Source organism: Bufo bufo, chromosome 1, assembly GCF_905171765.1.
Source record: "Bufo bufo chromosome 1, aBufBuf1.1, whole genome shotgun sequence".
Classification (NCBI taxonomy): domain Eukaryota; kingdom Metazoa; phylum Chordata; class Amphibia; order Anura; family Bufonidae; genus Bufo; species Bufo bufo.
In genome coordinates this window covers 485993264-486006018 of record NC_053389.1, presented here as the reverse complement: position 1 = coordinate 486006018, position 12755 = coordinate 485993264, and the positions used below count along the sequence as shown (strand labels likewise).

At 42.9% G+C, this 12755-nt stretch overlaps 1 protein-coding gene across 1 annotated transcript in view; it reads right to left on the bottom strand.

Annotated features, from left to right (window-relative positions):
• Positions 1–12755, bottom strand: part of TRHDE (thyrotropin releasing hormone degrading enzyme) — a 1599235-nt gene that overhangs the window by 205642 nt on the left and 1380838 nt on the right. The gene's annotated exons all lie outside the window — the stretch shown is intronic.

The window sequence follows — 12755 nt, the reverse complement described above, 5'->3', positions numbered from 1 at the left end:
AGTTCTTGGAAGGTGACGATAAAAAAAAAAAAAAAAAACTCTTGGTCAGTGAGGACCAAAAAAGGTTATGTACACCTTTGAGGGTAATTTCTTTATGATTGCATTTTACTCATTTTTGGCTAAAAATCCTTTTTTTAATTGGTCTTTATTAGAGTTGAGCGAACACCTGGATGTTCGGGTTCAAGAAGTTCGGCCGAACTTCCCGGAAATGTTCGGGTTCGGGATCCGAACTCGACCCGAACTTCGCCCGGAACCCCATTGAAGTCAATGGGGACCCGAACTTTTCGGCACTAAAAAGGCTGTAAAACAGCTCAGGAAAGGGCAAGAGGGCTGCAAAAGGCAGCAAAATGTAGGTAAATCCCCTGCAAACAAATGTGGATAGGGAAATTAATAAAAATAAAAATAAAATAAATAAAAATTAACAAATATCAATTGGAGAGAGGTCCCATAGCAGAGAATCAGGCTTCATGTCATAGCAGAGAATCATGCTTCATGTCACCAAACACTGGAACAGGCCACTGTCAGATATGTTTAGGCCCCAGCACCCAGACAGAGGAGAGAGGTCCCATAGCAGAGAATCAGGCTTCATGTCACCCACCACTGGAACAGGCCACTGTCAGATATTTAGGCCCCGGCACCCAGACGTAGGAGAGGTTCATTCAACTTTGGGTTGCCCCGCAATATAATGGTAAAATTAAAAAAAGAGGATTGAATGAAGTGCCCTGGAGTACAAGAATATATTGTTAAGGGGATGTAGTTATAAATGTCCAATCTGCACAAGGGATGGACAGGTCCTGTGGGATCCATGCCTGGTTCATTTTTATGAACGTCAGCTTGTCCACATTGGCTATGGACAGGCGGCTGCGTTTGTCTGTAATGACGCCCCCTGCCGTGCTGAATACACAATCAGACAAAACGTTGGCCGCCGGGCAGGCCAGCACCTCCAAGGCATAAAAGGCTGGCTCTGGCCACGTGGACAATTTGGAGACCCAGAAGTTGAATGGGGCCGAACCATCAGTCAGTACGTGGAGTGGTGTGCACACGTACTGTTCCACCATGTTAGTGAAATGCTTCCTCCTGCTAACACGTTCCGTATCAGGTGGTGGTGCCGTTAGCTGTGGCGTGGTGACAAAACTTTTCCACATCTCTGCCATGCTAACCCTGCCCTCAGAGGAGCTGGCCGTGACACAGCTGCGTTGGCGACCTCTTGCTCCTCCTCTGCCTTTGCCTTGGGCTTCCACTTGTTCCCCTGTGACATTTGGGAAGGCTCTTAGTAGCGCGTCTACCAACGTGCGCTTGTACTCGCGCATCTTCCTATCACGCTCCAGTGCAGGAAGTAAGGTGGGCACATTGTCTTTGTATGGGGATCCAGCAGGGTGGCCATCCAGTAGTCCGCACACGTTAAAATGTGGGCAACTCTGCTGTCGTTGCGCAGGCACTGCAGCATGTAGTCGCTCATGTCTGCCAGGCTGCCCAGAGGTAAGGACAAGCTGTCCTCTATGGGAGGCGTATCGTCATCGTCCTGCGTTTCCCCCCAGCCGCGCACCAGTGATGGGCCCAAGCTGCGTTGCGTGCCACCCCGCTGTGAACATGCTTCATCCTCATCCTCCTCCACCTCCTCCTCATCCTCGTCCTCCTCGTCCTCCAGTAGTGTCTGGCCACATTTGTACCTGGCCTCTGCTGTTGCAAAAAACCTCCCTCTGAGTCACTTCTAAGAGACTGGCCTGAAAGTGCTAAAAATGACCCCTCTTCCTCCTCCTCCTCCTGGGCCACCTCCTCTTCCATAATCGCCCTAAGTGTTTTCTCAAGGAGACATAGAAGTGGTATTGTAACGCTGATAACGGTGTCATCGCCACTGGCCATGTTGGTGGAGTACTCGAAACAGCGCAACAGGGCACACAGGTCTCGCATGGAGGCCCAGTCATTGGTGATGAAGTGGTGCTGTTCCGCAGTGCGACTGACCCGTGCGTGCTGCAGCTGAAACTCCACTATGGCCTGCTACTGTTCGCACAGTCTGTCCAGCATGTGCAAGGTGGAGTTCCACCTGGTGGGCACGTCGCATATGAGGCGGTGAGCGGGAAGGCCGAAGTTACGCTGTAGCGCAGATAGGCGAGCAGCGGCAGGATGTGAACACCGGAAGCGCCCAGAGACGGACCGCACTTTATGCAGCAGCTCTGACATGTTGGGGTAGTTGTGAATGAACTTCTGAACCACCAAATTCAGCACATGTGCCAGGCAAGGGATGTGCGTCAAACCGGCTAGTCCCAGAGCTACGACGAGATTTCGCCCATTATCGCACACCACCAGGCCGGGCTTGATGATCACTGGCAGCAATCACTTGTCGGTCTGTTGTTCAATACCCCGCCACAACTCCTGCGTGGCGTGGGGCCTGTCCCCCAAACATATGAGTTTCAGAATGGCCTGCTGACGTTTACCCCGGGCTGTGCTGAAGTTGGTGGTGAAGGTGTGTGGCTGACTGGATGAGCAGGTGGAAGAAGAGGAGGAGGAAGCCGAGTAGGAGGAGGAGGCTATAGGAGGCAAAGAATGTTGCCCTGCGATCCTTGGTTGCAAAAGGACGTGCACCAAACAGCTCTCCGCCTGGGGCCCAGCCACCACTACATTTACCCAGTGTGCAGTTAGGGAGATATAGCGTCGCTGGCCGTGCTTACTGGTCCACGTATCTGTGGTTAGGTGGACCTTGCCACAGATGGCGTTGCGCAGTGCACACTTGTTTTTATCGGATACTTGGTTGTGCAGCGAAGGCACGGCTCTCTTGGAGAAGTAGTGGCGGCTGGGAACAATATACTGTGGGACAGCAAGCGTCATGAGCTGTTTGAAGCTGTCTGGGTCCACCAGCCTGAATGACAGCATTTCATAGGCCAGTAGTTTAGAAATGCTGGCATTCAGGGCCAGGGATCGAGGGTGGCTAGGTGGGAATTTACGCTTTCTCTCAAATGTTTGTGAGATGGAGAGCTGAACGCTGCCGTGTGACATGGTTGAGATGCTTGGTGACGGAGGTGGTAATGTTGGTGGTACATCCTCTGTTTGCTGGGCGGCAGGTGCCAACATTCCTCCAGAGGCGGAGGAAGAGGCTGAGGCAGCAGCAGAAGAGGTAGCAGGGGGAGCCTGAGTGAGTTCTTTGTTTTTAAGGTGTTTACTCCACTGTAGTTCATGCTTTGCATGCAGGTTGTGCTAAGGTTCAGAATGTTAATGCCTTGCTTCAGGCTCTGATGGCACAGCGTGCAAACCACTCGAACTTGTCGTCAGTACATTGTTTGAAGAACTGCCACGCCAGGGAACTCCTTGAAGCTGCCTTTGGGGTGCTCGGTCCCAGATGGCGGTGGCCAGTAGCAGGCGGACTCTCTTGGCGGCGGGTGTTCTGCTTTTGCCCACTGCTCCCTCTTTTGCTACGCTGTTAGCTCGGTCTCACCACTGCCTCTTCCTCCGAACTCTGAAAGTCAGTGGCACGACCTTCATTCCATGTGGGGTCTAGGACCTCATCGTCCCCTGCATCGTCTTCCACCCAGTCTTCCTCCCTGACCTCCTGTTCAGTCTGCACACTGCAGAAAGACGCAGCAGTTGGCACCTGTGTTTCATCATCAGAGACGTGCTGAGGTGGTATTCCCATGTCCTCATCATCAGGAAACATAAGTGGTTGTGCGTCAGTGCATTCTATGTCTTCCACTGCTGGGGAAGGGCTAGGTGGATGCCCTTGGGAAACCCTGCCAGCAGAGTCTTCAAACAGCATAAGAGACTGCTGCATAAGTTGAGGCTCAGACAGTTACCCTGATATTCATGGGGGTGATGTCACAGACTTATGGGCTTGGTTTTCAGGCGCCATCTGTGCGTTTTCTGCAGAAGACTGGGTGGGAGATAATGTGAACGTGCTGGATTCACTGTCGGCCACCCAATTGACTAATGCCTATACCTGCTCAGGCCTTACCATCCTTAGAACGGCATTGGGCCCCACCAAATATCGCTGTAAATTCTGGCGTCTACTGGGACCTGAGGTAGTTGGTACACTAGGACGTGTGGCTGTGGCAGAACGGCCATGTCCTCTCCCAGCACCAGATGGTCCACTAACACCACCACGACCATGTCTGCGTCCCTTACTAGATGTTTTCCTCATTGTTACCGTTCACCACAATAAGAAAAAAAATTATTTGGCCCAATGTATTTAATTCAAATTCAGGCTTTTTTTTACAGGCACCTAACACTATCTGGCTATCTACTTAGGTACCGTATTACACTAATAAGGCACAGCAGTAACCACAGATTTAGCTGAATATAAATTGTAGGCCTATTATTTAGGCGCTGGATGACAGGTATACGTTTACGAACAGAATTAGACTTGGAAATGCACGGTAGCGTTTGAAGTTATTGAGAATGACCCTATCCGCACCTTCAATCTAATATACCCTTTTATGGATAGATTTAAACTTGGCCTGATACAGCAGAAACCACTGATTTAGGGAATTGCTAATTTGGGAATTGTATTTCAACCCAGAACAAAAACTGTGCTTTGACGGACACTAAATAGCTTTACCAGCCACAGCAGTAACCACAGATTTAGCTGAATATAAATTGTAAGCCTATTATTTAGGCGCTGGATGACAGGTATACGTTTACGGACAGAATTAGACTTGGAGATGCACGGTAGCGTTTGAAGTTATTGAGAATGACCCTATCCGCACCTTCAATCTAATATACCCTTTTATAGATAGATTTAAACTTTGCCTGATACAGCAGAAACCACTGATTTAGGGAATTGCTAAGTTGGGAATTGTATTTCAACCCAGAACAAAAACTGTGCTTTGGCGGACACTAAATAACTTTACCAGCCACAGCAGTAAACACAGATTTAGCTGAATATAAATTGTAGGCCTAGTATTTAGGCGGTGGATGACTGGTATTCGTTTACGGACAGAATTAGACTTGGAAATGCACGGTAGCGTTTGAAGTTATTGAGAATGACCCTATCAGCACCTTCAATGTAATATACCCTTTTATGGCTAGATTTAAACTTGGCCTGCTGCAGCAGAAACCACAGATTTAGGGAATTGCTAATTTGGGAATTGTATTTCAACCCAGAAAGAAATATATCCTTTGCCAGACAGCAGACAGTATTACAATTGGCTAGCCACAGCTGAAACACCAGATTTAGGGTACTGCTATTTTTGAAATTGTATTTCACCCCTCATTAAAATAGCAAGCACAGCCAAGCCCCTGATGTAGGATATAGCAAAAAAAAAAACACACTATTGATGGTTAAATGTACTTGGTGGCAGCTTGTGCTGGCGCACCACAAGACACAAAATGGCCGCCGATCACCCCAGAAAAAAGTGACAGAAAAACGCTCTGGGCAGCCTTAAAACAGTGAGCAATTAAATAGCAGAGGTTGAATGATACACAGCTGTACATTGATCATTTCATTAAGTAAATCACAGCCTAATCTGGCCCTAACAGCAGCAGCTGCATCCTATCCCTACACTAATCAGAGCAGAGTGACGTGCGGCGCTACGTGACTCCAGCTTAAATAGAGGCTGGGTCACATGCTGCACTGGCCAATCACAGCCATGCCAATAGTAGGCATGGCTGTGATGTCCTCTTGGGGCAAGTAGTATGACGCTTGTTGATTGGCTGCTTTGTAGCCTTTCAAAAAGCGCCAAGAAAGCGCCGAACACCGAACCCGAACCCAGACTTTTACGAAAATGTTCGGGTTTGGGTCCGTGTCACGAACACCCCAAAATTCGGTACGAACCCGAACTATACAGTTCGGGTTCGCTTATCCCTAGTCTTTATTAAAAATATTGAGCAGTTCCTTCACAAAGGGTTATTTGTTTGTCTAGATATTTATCTGGTACTTTCACTTTTCTCCGGTCAGCTAACAAACCTTTTTTTTAAAGTACTAAAAGGTCATAAACACTTATTTAACCAACCATAAGAATTGAGCTATAATGAGTGTTTAGGAGGTCAGAGATCAGAGATAAGAAGCTATCAGCTGAACTTACTGATGGAAAACAGTAAAAATACAGAGTCTGCTACTAGAGGGCTATACAGAGAAAGGGGCTCAACATTTTAAATAAAGGCCAATTGAGAAAATGTTTTTTAGCTCTGCCTATAAGCAGGGATAGCTAAAAGGGATACCACAGGGAAAGAGGATTGTGGTCCCAACCGTGTATCTTCTACAGAACCTTGCTGTATCAACAAATCGCAAGACGGATGAGGTGCAAAACTGTACCAGATCCCACGTACTTTAGTTATGCATCCACCATCAAATGTGTGGCGCCTTATCATCATATTATGCAATTTTGCAAGCAAGTATTTTTAAGATATATGAAGGGTTTTGATTATGGAATATTTTTAAGTGATGACTGAATAAATGTTGGATAAAATATTGTTTTATTCTAATAATACACTACCATAAAATATAAGGAATTTCCTAGATATCAAAAACTATGCACTAACCCTGGTAGTTTAAGGACAGATAGAGTTAGGAATTTTCTAGATGTGTCAGATATGCCTAGAGTTAAAAAGTAGCAATTGAAGAGATTAACATTTGGACAATACTGCTCCACCCAGGTTTCCCCAAGCCTAATAGTGCAGCTTCCATCTTCCCTGGTATGTCTGCATTGCATTTGGACAATACTGCTCCACCCAGCTTTCCCCAAGCCTAATTGTGCAGCTTACATCTTCTCTGGTATAGAAATGTGCATATTCATCAATGTATACTATTTATGCAAGTATTATGTGATATCATTGTGATTAGTCGAAGAGATGTTCTTCCAGTTGACCTGTGATTTATGTGACTGTTGTAATGCTTGTGATCTGTAATGATTTTATGGCCCATCGAGATCTTTAGCTTTGTTTGTTTACCTACATATAGCATCTCTTCTCATGTGCCTTACTTAATTTATTAATTGATTAATGAGCTAAATTACCCCTAGTTCTGTGGTCAGTCTCCCTATAAATATAGATCAACACGATAGGTGGCTGGCACTCCACTGAGTATAATAATAGTCTTCGGTGCTCGGTGATGGAAAGTAATTCCCAAGTAATATAATAGAAAAATTCACGGCACTCAAAATTTTTTGGTATGAATGAAATAAGTAATTTTTATTGAAATGCCACTGGTGATATGTCAGTTTCAGGCCAACGTTTCGGTCCTCCCGGACCTTGTTCACAGCCTATTAATAATAATGAATATCAAATCAATATATATGACAAATAATAAATTTACAAAGAAAACAACCATCCAAGGCAAATCTATTGATGAATATATATATACATAATATACATAGTATACTCATTAGACATCTGCAAATATATATTTCCATAGTCATGGGGTCATAATCACAGTCACAACTCAACAGTGTAGTTTAAACAAAACGCCAAATTGGGTATATAATATAGTCTAAAGGCAGGATACTATAATGGGCATATAGTTAATCAGGGACCAAACATATAAACATGATAGAAGATTTTTAATTCATTATGGTAATCTACATAGGAAAATCATAAACAGACAAATAAAATGTATAGAAGCTAATGACTCATATATATATCTTTATAAAGCCACTATGTATATATAGACTGGCTATCGCAGGTGGAGAACCAAAGTTCCATAGGTCTATATAGGTGCCACATTTCATATAATATATTACTAGTAAATAATCAAATAAAATGTCAAATAGAATATCCACGTAGTTAGGAGCAGTAGAATATCTGGCACGTATATAGGGAGAGCCCATGGGATATAATGCATAAAGTTATATGGTTACAAGCAGCATGTACATACCTCCAAGTAGTCCTGACTATGGAAAAGTGGCGTTGCGCTGGGTGACCTGCGCATGTCCGGTATTTAAACCGAGCCTGATCTCGTGATGCTTTGATCACGTCATTGGCCGGATATCCGCTTTGCACAATATCGGAAGTCCGGTTCGTCATAGCAATATATTTTCGTATCGAACGAATATATTTTTTCGTACGAATATATTTTTTCGTACGAATATATTTTTTCGAACATTTGAATATATTTAATAGGGACATTCGCCATTACAGTCAAATAATCGGTAAAAACCGAAAAAACAGATACTGAACAGTTAAATATTCGATCAAAGTGATAAAAGAACATCGAGAGTCAGGATTCATATAAAGAAACATAAACAGAATATTTATAGATAGTAAGTATATTAATTTGTTTAGTTGAGTAAAATTAGTATATTAGTCCACTAAACTAACAAACAAGAGTAGGCCACCACAGTTACACAAAAAATCCTACCTGTACAAAGAGTCATTTTGTCTGAAGTTATCAAAGAAAGGGAAAGAGAAGGGAAAAAAAGAAAAACAATTATATTATCATTGTATATAAAACTCAAAGTCCCGATTCAATCCCAATGGGGCTAATGTCCTTAGTTTGTGTATCCAAAAGGATTCACGTTTTTGAAGTAGGAGTTTTCGGTTTCCCCCACGACGTGATAATGGGATATGTTCGATGATCTGGAATCGTAACTGACTAATGTGATGACCGGCCTGAATAAAATGATAAGGTATGGGGAGTTCCGACTTATTACAACGTATGTCAGACTTATGTTTACTAATGCGGTCTCGGACACATTGTGAAGTTTCCCCAACGTATGCGAGACCGCATGGACACTTAATGAAATAAACAGCAAATGAGGTAGCACATGTAAAGAAACCCTTTATGTTGTAGGGCTTGTCCGTATGTGGATGTGTAAAAGTGTTTCCTTTCATGACATGAGTGCATTGTATACAATTCAAACAAGGAAAAGTACCCATTTTAGGATTAGATAGTGTGGTCTGTCTTGGTAGCTTTTTCTCAGAGCCAATATCTGCTTTAATTAGGGCATCACGTAAATTTTTGGGGCGTTTATAGACTTTTACACATCCACATACGGGCAAGCCCTACAACATAAAGGGTTTCTTTACATGTGCTACCTCATTTGCTGTTTATTTGATTAAGTGTCCATGCGGTCTCGCATACGTTGGGGAAACTTCACAATGTGTCCGAGACCGCATTAGAAAACATAAGTCTGACATACGTTGTAATAAGTCGGAACTCCCCATACCTTATCATTTTATTCAGGCCGGTCATCACATTAGTCAGTTACGATTCCAGATCATCGAACATATCCCATTATCACGTCGTGGGGGAAACCGAAAACTCCTACTTCAAAAACGTGAATCCTTTTGGATACACGAACTAAGGACATTAGCCCCATTGGGATTGAATCGGGACTTTGAGTTTTATATACAATGATAATATAATTGTTTTTCTTTTTTTCCCTTCTCTTTCCCTTTCTTTGATAACTTTAGACAAAATGACTCTTTGTACAGGTAGGATTTTTTGTGTAACTGTGGTGGCCTACTCTTGTTTGTTAGTTTAGTGGACTAATATACTAATTTTACTCAACTAAACAAATTAATATACTTACTATCTATAAATATTCTGTTTATGTTTCTTTATATGAAGCCTGACTCTCGATGTTCTTTTATCACTTTGATCGAATATTTAACTGTTCAGTATCTGTTTTTTCGTTTTTTACCGATTATTTGACTGTAATGGCGAATGTCCCTATTAGAAACATAGAAACATAGAAACATAGAATGTGTCGGCAGATAAGAACCATTTGGCCCATCTAGTCTGCCCAATATACTGAATACTATGGATAGCCCCCGGCCCTATCTTATATGAAGGATGGCCTTATGCCTATCCCATGCATGCTTAAACCCCTTCACTGTATTTGCAGCTACCACTTCTGCAGGAAGGCTATTCCATGCATCCACTACTCTCTCAGTAAAGTAATACTTCCTTATATTACTTTTAAACCTTTGCCCCTCTAATTTAAAACTGTGTCCTCTTGTGGTAGTTTTTCTTCTTTTAAATATGCTCTCTTCCTTTACCGAGTTGATTCCCTTTATGTATTTAAAAGTTTCTATCATATCCCCTCTGTCTCTTCTTTCTTCCAAGCTATACATATTAAGGTCCTTTAACCTTTCCTGGTAAGTTTTATCCTGCAATCCATGTACTAGTTTAGTAGCTCTTCTCTGAACTCTCTCTAGAGTATCTATATCCTTCTGGAGATATGGCCTCCAGTACTGCGCACAATACTCCAAGTGAGGTCTCACCAGTGTTCTGTACAGCGGCATAAGCACTTCACTCTTTCTACTGCTTATACCTCTCCCTATACATCCAAGCATTCTGCTGGCATTTCGTGCTGCTCTATTACATTGTCTTCCCACCTTTAAGTCTTCTGAAATAATTACTCCTAAATCCCTTTCCTCAGATACTGAGGTCAGGACTGTGTCAAATATTCTATATTCTGCCCTTGGGTTTTTACGCCCCAGGTGCATTATCTTGCACTTATCCACATTAAATTTCAGTTGCCAGAGTTCTGACCATTCTTCTAGTTTTCCTAAATCCTTTTCCATTTGGCGTTTCCCTCCAGGAACATCAACCCTGTTACATATCTTTGTGTCATCAGCAAAAAGACAAACCTTACCAGCGAGGCCTTTTGCAATATCACTTATGAAGATATTAAACAAAATCGGTCCCAGTACAGATCCCTGTGGAACCCCACTGGTAACATTACCTTGTTTTGAATGTTCTCCATTGACTACAACCCTCTGTTGTCTGTCACTCAGCCACTGCCTAATCCACTCAACAATATGGGAGTCCATGCTCAATGACTGCAGTTTATTGATAAGTCTTCTATGTGGGACTGGAGAGGATGTGGGACATTAAATATATTCAAATGTTCGAAAAAATATATTCGTACGAAAAAATATATTCGTACGAAAAAATATATTCGTTCGATACGAAAATATATTGCTATGATGAACCGGACTTCCGATATTGTGCAAAGCGGATATCCGGCCAATAACGTGATCAAAGCATCACGAGATCAGGCTCGGTTTAAATACCGGACATGCGCAGGTCACCCAGCGCAACGCCACTTTTCCATAGTCAGGACTACTTGGAGGTATGTACATGCTGCTTGTAACCATATAACTTTATGCATTATATCCCATGGGCTCTCCCTATATACGTGCCAGATATTCTACTGCTCCTAACTACGTGGATATTCTATTTGACATTTTATTTGATTATTTACTAGTAATATATTATATGAAATGTGGCACCTATATAGACCTATGGAACTTTGGTTCTCCACCTGCGATAGCCAGTCTATATATACATAGTGGCTTTATACAGATATATATATGAGTCATTAGCTTCTATACATTTTATTTGTCTGTTTATGATTTTCCTATGTAGATTACCATAATGAATTAAAAATCTTCTATCATGTTTATATGTTTGGTCCCTGATTAACTATATGCCCATTATAGTATCCTGCCTTTAGACTATATTATATACCCAATTTGGCGTTTTGTTTAAACTACACTGTTGAGTTGTGACTGTGATTATGACCCCATGACTATGGAAATATATATTTGCAGATGTCTAATGAGTATACTATGTATATTATGTATATATATATTCATCAATAGATTTGCCTTGGATGGTTGTTTTCTTTGTATATTTATTATTTGTCATATATATTGATTTGATATTCATTATTATTAATAGGCCGTGAACAAGGTCCGGGAGGACCGAAACGTTGGCCTGAAACTGACATATCACCAGTGGCATTTCAATAAAAATTACTTATTTCATTCATACCAAAAATTTTTGAGTGCCGTGAATTTTCCTATAAATATACACACAGTCTAAAGGGGAGCACTCGCAGGGGTCAGCACAAGTCAAAAGCACCATCTCTGCCAAAGCGCCATATTGCCTAAGCGCTTGGCAGTTAATGATGGCTGTTAGACAGGGCAGGAGACGGAGATGCTACCGTATGTGTACTACTCAAACAAAGTTAAACACAGCACAGGTATGCTACAATATTGTTTTACTCAGGCTCTGGCTACTCTTCTCATCACTATGGCTGTCTACCTTCAAAATCAACCACACCTTCCACCCTCTGTCCCTTCTCTCCACATCAGTCCCTCCCTCCTTCCCTCACCCTTGTTCAGTTCGCATACACGTTATGCCCTCATACATCACCATGAACTATCTTCCTCCACGGTGCAGCATAAAAAACACCAATATAAATGTTTCAACCACTTGCTGTCTTTTTCTGTTCACCTGCTACTAGCTGCAGGGGATATTTCACCAAATCCTGGCCATCCATCTGTTGCTCCCTTCACCTTCTCGTCTGCCACACACAGAAACCCTAAAAATCAGATTAATGTTCACTGCACATCCTCTCCAGTCTCTTTTAACTGCGCACTCTGGAACGCATGGTCGGTTCGTAATAAACTACCCACAGTCCACAATTTCTTCCTCTCACACTCACTAAACTTACTGGCCCTTACAGAAACCTGGCTTCAACCCTCTGACACTGCTTTCCCTGCTGCCCTATCCTATGGTGGACTCCATATCTCCTGTACGTCCAGACCTGATGACAGGCACGGTGGAGGAGTAGCCATACTACTTTCTCCACAGTGTACATTTCAGGTAATTCCCAGTGTACTCTCTCTCACATTCCCCTCTTTTGAGGTTCACACCAATAGACTCTTCTATCCATTCCCCCTGAGAGTTGCAGTGTCTATCGTCCCCCAGGTTCCCCCCACCAATTGCTGGATCACTTTGCAGCTTGGCTTCCTCACTTCCTATCTTCTGAATCACCAACTCTTATTATGGGTGATTTTAATATCCCCATTGATGA